General features: G+C 36.5%; 1 long non-coding RNA gene across 4 annotated transcripts; it reads left to right on the top strand.

The window, feature by feature from the left end:
- The first annotated feature begins 1,653 nt into the window (after positions 1-1,653).
- LOC122600711 lies at positions 1,654-11,009 on the top strand. Of its 4 annotated transcripts, none has more exons than XR_006324085.1 (6): positions 1,654-1,770; positions 1,964-2,053; positions 7,700-7,904; positions 8,887-8,987; positions 9,215-9,329; positions 10,569-11,009. It is a non-coding gene; the product is annotated as an uncharacterized LOC122600711 (long non-coding RNA). The 4 variants fall into 4 exon arrangements; XR_006324084.1 differs by having other exon boundaries at positions 8,877-8,987; XR_006324086.1 differs by having other exon boundaries at positions 8,877-8,987; positions 9,189-9,329.
- The last annotated feature ends 1,990 nt before the right edge of the window (positions 11,010-12,999 follow it).

Here is a 12,999-nt window from a genome sequence, read left to right as displayed (position 1 = left end):
TAATATATTTAAATTAGAGTTAATTACACTTTTGGTCCTTATCGAAGGTTAAAAATTACAGTTTTCATCCCTACCTTTCATATATTACCCTTTTGGTCTAAAAAACTTTGCTCCGTCAACAGTTTTTGTCTAGTTTTCAAAACGAACATTAAACGCCTATCGCGTGATCTGCACGTGATGGGTATTTCAGTCTTTTTACACCACAAGGACCAAAACCGTAAATAACTTTTCAAATAATACATCAATCTCCATCATCATCATCTTCATCTCTATTAATTTTCTCCCATATCTTAAAATCTAAGAACTAACAACAACAAAGTATCTTTAACCAAATATCAACCAACAAATTTTAGCAAAATCATCAATAAATCTGTTCATTTAAGCAACAAATAAACAAATCAAGTTCCACGTTAGCACCATCAATTGATTTGGTTTAAGACCGATCAGTGGCGGCTAGCGGTGGTGGTACACGGTGGAGGCCGGATTAGGGTTTTCCATTAGGGTTTCTTTGTTAAAAACCCTAGATTCGATTGATTGGCATCTGAATTCGACCCAGGAACATCCCCATCACCAATCGAAGTCTCCCCGTCCCTCAATTGATCAATTGCGGCCGGAAATTAAGGGTGGCAGTGTGGTGGTTTGCGGCGGCAGAAGGTCAGATTGCGGCGGCTGCATGGTGGCTTTGTCCTCGTAGTGGCTGCGAATGGTGGTAGGCCGGTGATGGTGAATGGATAATAGATTGGGATTCAAACAATAAAATAGGCCATAACTTTGGTGGTAGCCAAGATTTCAGGTGGTGGTGGAGTTATATGGTTGTTGTAGTGGTGATGATGATGATATATCTGTACAACATCTAGTAGAGATGTTTTATTTTGATTTTTATGGTAGAGATAAATGTTTAAGAAATTATTATTTAAAGATGGAAGATGCATTTCTAGATCTATGTATTCATTAGATATAAATAAATGGGGGAAAGAGTGTAATTACATATAAGGGTGAATGTTTTCCTTTACCACAATCATAAGATTTTGCTTTTCTTTATGATTTTATTATATCAATAAATGTTTTTTTTTTTTTTTTGTTGATGATGTTGCTTGGGAATATGGAGAATTTTTTTTGGATGTGTCTTTACACTTTTGGTCTCTGTGGTAAAGGAAAAAGACAGGAATACCCATCATGTGTTATCACGTGATGGGCATTTAACGTCCGTTTCGAGAATTTGACTAAAACCGTTGACGGAGCAAAGTTTTTTGGACCAAAAGGGTAATATATGAAAGGTAGGGAACTAGGGATGAAAACGATAATGTTTAACCCTCGACATAGACCAAAAGTGTAATTAATACAAAACAAACCTACTTTTCAACTTTCAACAATGTACACCATATTTGCCGCCGCCACCACTCCAATCGCCACCGCTAGACGCCGCCACCCATCACCACCGCCACCCGCCACCATCGTCGTTGTCATTATGCCGCCACACCACTACCCGCCACCACTCACCGCCACCTTTGTCACTTCTGCCGCCATCCGTCGTTACTAAACCGTTGCATGTGCGAGTATATTGTCTTGTAGTTAATAAAAAAATACCTTAAATTTTTTTTTTCTATAAAAAAGAAAGCCTTACAGATGACAGCCCCTCGCCCCCTCCCCTTTCCTGACAAAAACTTCCGGAAGACCAAATTTATCAAACAAACAATAACAAACAGTTAATAACAATTCAATCTTAGTAAATCATGAGAACAAATTCAAAAATTATCAAAGAATAATATCGTAAGACGCCGTTTTTAATCCTTTCTCCATTGCTAACTTTTTCCCCCTTTCGAGGGTTTATATATTAGTTATATGTATATATATAAATATAAATATAAATATTTTGTTTTGTGTTATAATTGGCTGATCTCTGTTTATATTCACATGTTGTGTTTATTTTTGGTTGTTTGATTTGCTACCTGTAATTTTGAAGATATAAAAGGGGATGATGAAGACATTCTTTATCCGAACATCAGAACATGACCCGGTTCAACAAATCAGCACAGGCACTGTGCAGATAGAGGTACTAATCTTCTATCCTGATGAAATTTATTCCTTTTCAGTGAAGGGGACATTTAGGGAGCAAATAATGAAACTTCGAATGAAACTTATTTTGTATGTCTGACAAGGTTTGAAATCATAAATACCTTTAATAGTCTGAATACGCAATTTTCATTCAGATAAAATCAGTTCCATCTTATATATATATATATATATATCCAGATAGAAGGTTATTAAGGAGAGAGGGAAAGAAATGTCTGTTTTTTTATTTTATTTTAGCTTATTTTTGTAATATTTTTCCATTTTTTCGTTCTTTATTTAATTAACATAATCCATAAAAAAATTTAGAAAAAAAAATAAATTTTCTAACCCGAGTTAGTGAGTTATACATGTAAGGGTACGGTACGGCCTTCGCCCTTAACGATATTAATAAAGGGTAGCTGGTGGGAGTGATAGGTTATCGAGGGTGATAGGTCATAGGGGGTGATCGGTGATGGGGTGATCTACCTTACAGGCTTCGCCCTTAGCTATCATGGCTCCGCCATAGTCTGGGAGGCTTCGCATATAGCTTACGGGCTACGCCTTTTGAAAAAAAAATATTTTAAAAAATTTTTATATGAAATTGATTAATTAAAGAGAGAATGAAAAAGGTGAAAAACGGAAAAAAAGTTCAAAAAACGGAACTAAATAAAATAAGAAACGAACCTTCTCTCCCTAAGGTACTTTCTCATTTGATCTCTATCCTATATATATAATATACTCGTATATATATAGGGAAAAGATAAAATGAGTCCACCTAAAAATAGTCCATTGATTTTCTTCTCCCTCCTCCTTCATCTCCGGCCACCACCACCGTCTCCGGCGAACCACTGCCGCCATCATCTCCGGCGAACCACTGTCGACACCATCATCTCCGACCACCCAGCCACGGCGCCGGAAGCAAGGGCGGAGCCCGTACCGTATCAAACCGCCACCATCTCTTGGATCGCCGCCCATCAAATCCATACGATTCCCATATGCGTCCCTTGACGGTCAGCTTAGAACGGATGAGGGCCTCTGGCCCGTATCGTATCCACCCGAAAACGACGAAAACGAAACTGATTCTCGACAGAAAAGTCGCCGGAGATGTCCCCACCGTTGCCGGAGATGTTGCAGTCGCCGGAATCTGGAAAACGGAATTGGAGATTTGAGGAGAAAGAAGAAAATCAATGGACTTTTTTTGGACTTTTTTTAGGTGGACTCATTTTATTTCACCTATATATATATATATATATATATATTAGGGGGACAATCAAATAAGAACAGTCTTAAAATAAGAACCGGTGAGAACACTTAAAAACTACATTTTGATGCATTATAAGTCCATAAAACTTACATAGTGTATGACTAATTATCATTATTTAAGTGTTTAACAACACATTGATCCGTCAAAATCGAGAAAATCATGTTTTTTGTTTTGTGCATCCATTTTGGATGCATATTCATCAAAATGATGCATCCAACAAAAAACGTGATTTTTTCGATTTTGACGGATCAATGCGTTGTTAAACACTTAAGTAATGATAATTAGTTATGCACTATGTTAGTTTTATGGACTTTTAATGCATCAAAATGATGTTTTTAAGTGTTCTCACCGGTTCTTATTTTAAAATTGTTCTTACCGGAGTGTTACCCATATGGGATGATTATATAAGGCTGTCGGGTATCTAAGCTTAGGTGTGGAACACTCACATATTAATATTTTAAACCATAAATATCATGGGGGCCAATCATTTATACATTAAACAAGAAATAAGAAAATATTAGTATGTGAGGGGTTCCACACCTAAGCTAGCTTAGGTGCCGGACAACCTTATATTCTTTTTTCCCATTAATATATATTGAAAATGATAAATCTTCCTAATCTTGCCCCCTGATTTTTTCCACGTGTCATCATTGCATAGTTAGGAGGATTATTAGGCTATTTGGTTAGCATGATTAATCATTTCCCATATATATGGGTGGGTTATTTATAGTACAAGCAATCCAAAAAGTACAAAAGTACAAGGTTTTTCCTCCTCATTCCATTTTCTCTGGCGAGACTGCCGCCACCAGCCACCACCTTTTTCTCCGGCGACCGTCACCACCTCCTCCTTCCTTCTTCTCCGGCGAAACAACCACCGCCACCACCTCCGGCGACATCTCCGGCAATCATCAGTTGCGTTTTCCGGTGGATACGGTACGGGCATTGCCTCATCCGTTCTAAACTGGTTGTTACCGGACGCGTATGAGAATCGTATGGATTTGATGGGGGGCGATCCAAGAGATGATGGCGGTTTGATACGGTACCGGCGAAGCCCTTGCTGCCGGCGCCGTGTTTGGGGTGGTTGAAGATGATGGCGGTGGCGGTGGTTGTCTCGCCGGAGAATAAGGAGGTGGTGGCTGGCGGCGGCAGTCTCGTTGGAGAAGAAGTAGGTGGCGGCTGTTGCCGGAGAAGGAGGAAGACTTCGGGCCCTTGATTGGACGGCCAGGATTGATCTTGGTTTTAAAAAGCGCGTCTCGGGCGCGCTTAAGCGCTAGGCGCAAGCCTTAGAGCTTCTTGGTACCAAAGGCGCATGGTGTACAAAAAGCGCTCGCTTTTTGGGCTTTTTTGTGAGCCTAAGCGCTAAAAAGCGTGGGCTTTTTGTACACAAGGGAATTTTTTCTTAGAAATAAGTAATTTTCTTTTTCTTACTTTTTCTTTCTCAAACAAGATTGATCTCTTCTTTTTTTTTTTCTCAAGGAGAGCAACAATCTTTTGAGAGTTTCTTTTCAAACACCAAATTTGATCAAAGCCGGACTTAAACGAGTATCTTACTGATGTTGTTTTGTTATTTTATGTGTTATAAATACTTTACAAATAGATTATAAATTTTCTTCATAAGCGTGCGCCTTGCGTACGAAAAGCTCTTCGCTTTTGCGCTTCCAAAATCGACCCTATCGCTTTTGTGCGCCTATCGCTTTTTAAATCCAAGGGATTGATCCCCTTGTACTTTTTGGATTGCTTGTACTCTAATGATCTTTCCCATATATAGATATAGCCTAGGGTAGAGATCCAGAGAGAAGGTTCTTAAGGTAATGAGAGAAGGTCCGTTTTTTTTTTTTTAGGTTGTTTTTTTGATTTTTTTTTTCACTTTTTTCATTTTTTTTAATTAATTCAATCCATAAAAAAATTATTTTTTTTTTTCTAACCCGAGTTAGTGAGTTATATATGTAAGGGTACGGTATGGGCTTCACCCTTAGCTATAGAGGGTGGTAAGTCATAGGGGGTGATGGTGATGGGGTGATCTACCTAACGGGCTTCGCCCTTAGCTATCATGGCTCCGCCATAGTCTGAGAGGCTTCGCCTATAGCTTACGGGCTACGCCCTTTGAAAAAAAAATTTTAAAATTTTTAAAATTTTTATATGATATTGATTAATTAAAGAGAGAATGAAAAAAGTGAAAAAAGGAAAAAAAGTTCAAAAAAAGAAGCTAAAAAAAAAAACGACCCTTCTCTCCCTTCTCTCCTTAAGGTACCTTCTCATTTGATCTTTATCCTATATATATATATGTATGTATATATGGATATATATGTATATAGTGAAGTGATCAGGTGAGAACCAAAATAATGGTGAGAACCGTGAAAACCACTAAAAAACCATCTCTAAAGGTTTTAGCCCGTAGAGTTCAGGGCTACGCCCGTACCGTAACCGCCACCATCTCTTGGATCGCCGCCATCAAATCCATACCATTCCCATATGCGTCCGGTGACAACCCCTTTAGAATGGATAAGGGCAACGCCCGTACCGTATCCATACGTTTTCAACACGTAACCCATATCATTTTTTACAAAAAATATAAAAACTTTTTCATTTCTTTTGGAATGGGTTTTTATTAAAAGAAAATTCAAAAATAAATTAAAAAATTAAAATTAAAAAACCACACCAAAAAGGAGAAAAAGGGAGGGAAACTAGTGGTTCTGAAGGTTCCCTCCCATGTTTTGGTTCTCACATTAACCTTACCCTATATATATAGAGAGAGTACATAATAGGGGGTGGGTTATTTTAGGACCACCCCCTATTTTAGGACCAATTAGGACCACATCATAATAATCATCACCACCGACCACCACCACCACCGCCACCATGATCATCTCCGACCAAAAAAATGGTCCTCCGGCGACCACCGCCGTCGCCGGAAAATCATGTTTCAATTAACTTTCAAGTTAACTTAGAAATGATTTTCCGGTGGTCCCCGTCGCCGGAAAATCATGGTAGTGGTCGGCAATGATCATGGTGGTGTGTAAGTTACAAAAAACACATGTCCTAATTGGTCCTAAAATAACTTTCACCGAGTGGAATATATTATATATATAGGGGGTAGAAGGGAGAGAAAGTCCGTTTTGATTTTCCTTAGCTTGTTTTTTTGATCATATTGTCTTTTTTACTTTTTTCATTCTTTTTTTAATAAACTCAACCCATAGAAAATTTTTTAAAAAAATTAAAAAAAAATAATAATATTCTAACCCGAGTTGATATTCTGTCACTGTTTGATAACAGATCTTTTGTTATCAACCTGCAACTTTTATAAGAAGATGGTTTATCATGGCTATATATTAATGTTATTTGTTTATTGCTTTTTCTTACTACAACGTGAGGAAGCTTCTTCGATTACATATACAGTCATTTTAACAAACTATCAATAAGAATCCTAAGAATCTGGATATTTTCTTTTGGCGGTGAACCAAGTTCCTTGCAAGTCGATACGTTGTCGGTTTATTTCATTAAGTATGCATTAAGATGGTAAATTTCAATAATAGGGTTAAGGGTTATGAAAAAGGTCATGGTATAAATGAAAGTTATGTGGTCACTTGAGGAATTTCCAGATGTTTGTGACCAGCCAACAGTTTCGCGAGTCGATATGGAGGAATGAATCTAGAAGTTAGGTTAGTTAGCAAAGTGGTAAGTGATATTGATAAATTATGATTACATGTAAATATATAATGCTTTTGGTTGGTTGAGCGTTATGTAGTTTTGAATAGTTATGTTTCGTAGTGATGTCGGAAGTCCCATATTTTGCAGAATTTAGGTTGTAATATATTGTATTGTTATGTTGGTACAAGTTAATAGAAGATACATATAGTAATCTAGAGTAGTTGGTGATTCAAAGCCGTCCTAGAAGGAAGTATTTACTAGAGTGGGGTGATAGTCATGTTGTTTTTCTTACCACTGTATAGGGTCGCCTGCTTTCTTAAGTATTAAAGGTAGCGTCTTTGACCCGTTCTACCTTGAGATATTTTCTTTAGATCACTTCAATTTATCCAGTGGGTCAGATCTCAGATGGGTTGTTTATAAAAAGATTGACTAATGGTCAAATGGATTGAATGTGTTGTAACTCACCTGAAGTCTATTCGAAAGCTTAGAACTTTCTATACTACTTAATGTAATAACTAATAAGGAGAGATTTTGATATTGGAGGTTAAGTAGTAATTGTCAGATATGTGGCCTGGTTCCAGTTATGATAGGAGGACAAGGTTCTTTTCTTATGTATATGACATAAACTTAGTTAGAGAGTGGTAGTGTCACTGTATCAAACTCCAACTTAATTTGGAAATGAATTGCTTTCAAAACTTTCAGTTTTGGTTGACTAACTTATTGTCTTTTCAATAGATACTTGACAGATGGTATGCTACTAAGAGAAGTCATGACTAATCCCCTTCTGGAAAAATACAAAGTGATTTTTTTTGATGCGGCTCTTGAAAGAACTTTGGCTCCCGATATTTCAGTACCATAGTGGCTGATGAAAACATGCTTACTGAATGAAATGGAGTGGAGCTTCCGGTTAAGAATTATGGTACAAGACAAGGGCTTAATGGTATTTCTATTATTTATTATAATTTTAGGAATCATTATAGTCTCTCTGTCTTTAGTTATCTATTGCTTTAATATATATATAAAGCTACATGGGGGCCCATACCCATGTAGCTTGGGTATGTGAGGGGTTCCATACCTAAGCTTGGGTATGGGACAACCTTATATTCACTTTTCCCTATATATATAATATATATATATATATATTACTTGGGTTGGGAAGCCCTGGTTACTTATGGTTTGAGATCATTTCAGTCACTGGCTTCACATGACTCAGCCATATGCATGACTTTATGCATTGGTATAGATGTACTGTTCCTATTTTAATGTATGGCTGAGTAATATCTCCCTAATAGATGAATTACATCATCAAATTCTATGTGTTAAGTTCTAAGGGTCTCTCCCTAATATATTAAAGATCTTAGATGAATTACATCATCAAATCCTATGTGTCAAGTTCTAAGGGTATCAAGAGTGAAAAATTGTGGTCATTTATGATGATTTTAGTGTGTTTCTGAGATGTATATAGATATATGCGTAAGTATATGTATATAGATATAGGGATATGTGTGAGTATGATATACATACATATACCGATAAAGTACATATTCACAGAATTGAGTGGGCTTTTAAAATTGAAATTTTGTTTCCAGACATACTCTCTCTCCAATCCATATTACACTCTTCATTTTCTTCTCCATTCATCTCCCTCTTAATTTTCTTCTTCTTTCTCATCTTCCCCGATCTGTAAAATGGATTTTTATTATAGATGATGCATATAGCATCTCCCTTCTTGTATATATCATATTGATTGCAGGTTTGAAGCAGCAAAACTTCATATCTTCCAATTTGTTATATTCATCATTTTACTTTGATTAAAAAGTAAACAATGAAAGTCTTTATTATCATCTTTATTTTCTAATTTATCCATCGAAAATTTTCCCTAATTTAGGATTTGTTTATGGTTTTTTACAAGTTTGTTCCAGGAAATGGATCTTGATTACCATGTTGGATGTAGCCTTGAAGATTGAAGATAATAGAGAATATAAATTGTAGGAATGGATGTGCTTTGTAGTTTAGAGATCTGGTAATTTCTTAGACTATATCTCGGGATCTTTTTCATATAATCAAAGTTTTGATACATGTTTCCAGTTACATAAGAATCTATTTATTTTGAGAATTTATCATATGTTGGTTATAATTCTTATCTATTGATGTTGTTAATAAAAGCCTTTATATAATGTGGTTAATGTGAGTTATATAATGTATTTTGCCATTCCTTTAGCAGTTTTAATGTCCACATGCAATTTTCAGTGATTTCTACAACCTTCATGGATTAATTCTAAGTTCATGCCGAAGGGCCAAGAAAAAGAAAGCCAAGCAAAGATCAAATGCTAAATGACAATGATGGACTCAATGACTGATGATGGTAAGTTATCCCTTTTGATTAAAGCCGAGAGGTAGAAAAACCGAGTTGGTTAAGAGGTTTGGGTAATGGTTTGAACCTGGCGTTTTAAGTATGGGTTAAGAACAGTTGGGTCGGATTGGGCAAGCTGACAAACAAAATTCTTTGGAGGGAGCCTCTCTTTCCTTGAAAAGACTATGTTCAACCCTTGGCACTTATAACTGAGGTATCCATTTTTATGGAAATTAACGTTTTTATAGCAAGTTAACTTTCATGTTTTTTTCTGAAAGAGTGTCACATTAAAACAAACCGAGAGATGGTTCTAGGGATTCGGGTTGGCCAAATGCTTCTTGAAACAGTTTTGAGGTTCTTAGTATGTTTATTTGATTTTACAAATTCGTAATTTATGTAAGTTTGTTTCGTTTCTTGTGAGATTTCTTTGTGAAATTTTGTTATAGCAATAGACATATTTTGTTACATCAAAACAAAACGAGAGATGGTTGTACAAGTTGGTTTTAGGTTAAAATGATTACATCCAAAAGTGGTATAATGTTAAATTGTTTAAACTCACTTTTGGATTGAAGTCATCTTTATTCTTGCATGCCAAAGCATTAGACATGAGTTATTTTGGAGTTTTAGTTGGATAATGTGCACTGTAGAAAGATATGTTTCATCATAAGCTCCAAAAAGTAAGAACTAACTTAGAAATGCTTATGATCAAGTGGTTTTATCATATTGGTCCTTGGTTTTTTGGTCCGTATCTCATTAGAGACATTAGTGTGTGATGGTGTTTCTATAATTAAATTGCGCTACAATGTGTCAAATATTGCATTTTAGGTTGCAAATTTAGATGACATGTTAACAGAAAAAGAGGAATGTGGAGTTGGGTTTATAGCTAATTTGGAGAACAAGGGTTCTCATCAAATAGTTGATGACCAGCTCTTGGTTGTATGGAAAACAGGGTTTGGTGTGGGACTGTCGGGCAGATAATGAGTCGGGCGATGGTTCGGGATTGATGACTGCAGTTTCATGAGAACTTAGTAATGATTGGGCCGATAATCAAGGGATTGATAAGTTTGATCAATTGCATACAGGGGTTGGTATGGTTGACGCAGCCCTTATGGAACAAGCTAAATCTCGTCAGTTAACGATTTATTTACATCATCTTAAACCGAGCTACCTTTTTTTTGACATATACATGTTAACGATTTATCCAATCATCATGCTATTTATTTATTTCTTTTTTTGATTTTCGTTTTGCAGACATTAAGTTGAAGATATGATATCAAAAGGTATGTTACAAATGAAGAAAGGATGATGGAGATGGCCAAGAAGAAGAAAGGACTGTGAGCCATGCTTTTCTTTTTCAGAAAGGACTGCCCAATTAAACACATGTATGCGATCTGGTGGGCTATTAATGAGAACAACTTCTGCTGATCAGTTTGTTGATTTCATTCAGAACCTTGACATCAACTCAAAAATGAACAACACTATTAAAGCTTTTGGTCGATGGTAGGGGTTGCAAAACCATAGAAAGTCAATGTTCTGAAAGTTCATTATGGTCAATGAAGCTTATACGATTCACATTTTAACTCTAGAAATCTGAATATTTATTAATTTATTTTTACTGTAACCCTGTAGTTTGATAGCTTTATACTTTGTTTTTTGAAGTTACAGAATCACCAACCTCGATCACTTATTGAATATTTCTGTTGTTTTACTATTGAAATCCCAGAATCCCAGGTGATGCATGTATCAGACTATCAGTTGTTGTATAAGGTTTGCATCATATATAGTGACACCATAGAAATAGATCTGGTTGGACTATTAAAGAAGTCCAAATCAAAATTGTCAATTATATTTATGATTTTATGTTTTAATTCCAGAAAGGTACCATACAAAAACAAATACACAGTCATACAACATACAAAAACAATATTTGATTAAGGTATCATACATCTTTTGCATACAAAAAACAAGCTTGCCATTTGAGTAAGGTCTCTTACATCTTATGCATACAAAAATACAGATAGCTCGACATTATGAAGTACTCAAACAACATATATACATGCAATCTAAGAAAGTCTATTACTAAGCAGACAGAGTCTGAACATCCCTGCCTCTTTTATGGTAGCCATACCTGTCATAATTGTCAATGGAACTGGACTTCAACTCTGCTACACCCTTGAAGTGTGAGCAGTTCTTTGGAAATGATGTACGGATATCTTCTTTTTGTACTTGATAAAGGTAATGAAGGTGCTAACGGCCACCACTGCAAATGACAGCGAGAGGGCTACCCACTCGTGTTGGGGAACTACAAAATGAAGAGTTCCCGTGATGACGACAGCCACTCGCATCACGGTTGCCAAAAGAACAAGCCATTGGCTAAACCCTTTATATTCGTTTCCCTTTGCGACCTCGTAACATATCAGTCCAATTGCCGTATAAAAAAACAAGTAATATGCTGTAGCTGGATGATCCTTAAAGGTACCACTAGACCCGCTTGCTAAAACTGCCACCCCCTTGGCTATGATATACCCATAACCAGTGTCGCATGTCTTCTCCAACCAATCCGTGAAGGCCGTTTCAGATTCATGTCCCTTTTGATTCAACTCATTTCGAGAGTCCAACCTGTTGTCATTCTGAAGCAGCTCAGTAGACTTCAGCAATGAATTTTTACGAGAACGTATAGTTGCACGATATTTATGTATAGGAAGAACTGTACTATAAGCCACTATCATAGACGAAAGCTGGAAGGCCACTATTATCAAGACAGATCTTCCAGGAAACAAGAAAGCTGAGATAGATGTGATCAAAGTGGCCATTCTGGCAACGTTTCCCATTATTATGAGTAGCGGACTCATAAATCCCTTATACTGCCTCCCCTTAGCTAATTCGTAAGCAATCAGGCCCACGGCTGTGTAAAAGACTAAAAGTTGATGGATTGCTGGGTGGTCTAGAAACGCATCACTCTGTCCAATTCCGATGACGGCTGCCCCGCCAACGGTCATGCTTAAATTTCCAAAATCACCAATTTTTTCCAGGTAGGTGTCCAGTTCTTTTTCAGCTTTGTTCAACATATCAGCTGGTGACTGCAAATTAAAGGAAAGAACAATGAAGCCAACCGTAACTATCTGATGGAATTGGCCACTCTAATTAACACTTCCAAAGCTAAGATACTAAAGCTTTAACCAAGCTCCCTATTTAGGCTGCTAAGGCAGATTACCTGTATATAATTTGTTAGGTTGAGTCTACAAAAAATTGACACTTGAGAGTCATACTAAAAGTTTCATTGCTGTACACACCATAACTCCCTAATATTCTTCCTTTATTATAACTCAAAGCACGATTTGTGTTATGAGATCATGTAATAGTGATGACTTGCAGGGGGGCATATTGACCAGTCAAGTGGGTTTCATAAGGTTGAGTAATATATTAATTTAGTTTGATCAGTAAATCATAACATGTATCAGCCAGAACCAAGAAGTTGTAAAAACTATACCAGATAGAACCTAATTAAACTCGCCTAAACTAACAAGATTTTGAGCCTTTTGGTCCAGTTACTCCTACATCAAGCAACAATCAAAAAAAGCTACGAGACTCTTTAGGAGTTCACTTTACCGACGATTATGGTAAAATGCTCAGGGAAGATAAACTAGCAATTAACAATCACAAATTCAAGATTCTATAAATG

The sequence above is a fragment of the Erigeron canadensis genome, chromosome 5 (genome assembly GCF_010389155.1).
Source record: "Erigeron canadensis isolate Cc75 chromosome 5, C_canadensis_v1, whole genome shotgun sequence".
Classification (NCBI taxonomy): Eukaryota; Viridiplantae; Streptophyta; class Magnoliopsida; order Asterales; family Asteraceae; genus Erigeron; species Erigeron canadensis.
This window is presented reverse-complemented; position numbering and strand designations above follow the sequence as displayed.